At 50.0% G+C, this 644-nt stretch overlaps 1 pseudogene; it reads left to right on the top strand.

Moving 5' to 3' along the window:
* The first annotated feature begins 341 nt into the window (after positions 1 to 341).
* On the top strand, positions 342 to 406 carry LOC141106978 (U4 spliceosomal RNA; annotated as a pseudogene).
* Positions 407 to 644: the final 238 nt, after the last annotated feature.

The raw sequence follows: 644 nt of genomic DNA, 5'->3' as shown, positions 1-644 counted from the left end.
GTAGCCTCGTACTTACTGAGGCTCCCATCATGTCGGAAGTAAATCCCCACACTGCTCACATGTACAGCACAGCATCTCAATGCAGCATGGAGATAGGAGAACTCACTGAACAGGTCTGCTTCTTGGGCTGAAAATCACTGTACCTAGCATTACCGGCAGTTAATCACATCGCTCCCAGACACCGCCAAAGCTTTTTCTTAAACTACAGTGACAACCGTCGACCTGCCAACCATGAGTAACCCACACACCTCCGTGTAGGGGGAGTTGCCACATGAATGATCAGTACTGATCTATATCTGAACAAGCAGACAGATGAGCTTTAACTGCATGATTAATCTCACAGCTTTGCGCAGTGGCAGTATCATAGCCAATGAGGTTCAACTGAGGCGTGATTATTGCTAATTGCTTCTCGGCCTTTTGGCGAAGATCAAGTGTAGTATCTGTTCTTATCAGTTTCCAGGAGGTGGCGCTTGCTTCCGTCCCTGATCTATGGCGAAATAGAGATGGGATTGCGGTTGCTATGCAAAACCTGCTGGAGTGAAGGTGACCTGGAGCGGTTTGTAGCCGAAAGGGAAGCCTTCTGATGGGGATGGAGAACCACGGGGTCTGAACCAGAGGGTCGGGACCCTGGCCTTCTGGCCTGG

The sequence above is a fragment of the Aquarana catesbeiana genome, linkage group LG08 (assembly GCF_042186555.1).
Source record: "Aquarana catesbeiana isolate 2022-GZ linkage group LG08, ASM4218655v1, whole genome shotgun sequence".
Lineage (NCBI taxonomy): Eukaryota > Metazoa > Chordata > Amphibia > Anura > Ranidae > Aquarana > Aquarana catesbeiana.
Note: the sequence above shows the minus strand (reverse complement) of the source record. Positions and strands in the feature narration are given on the sequence as shown.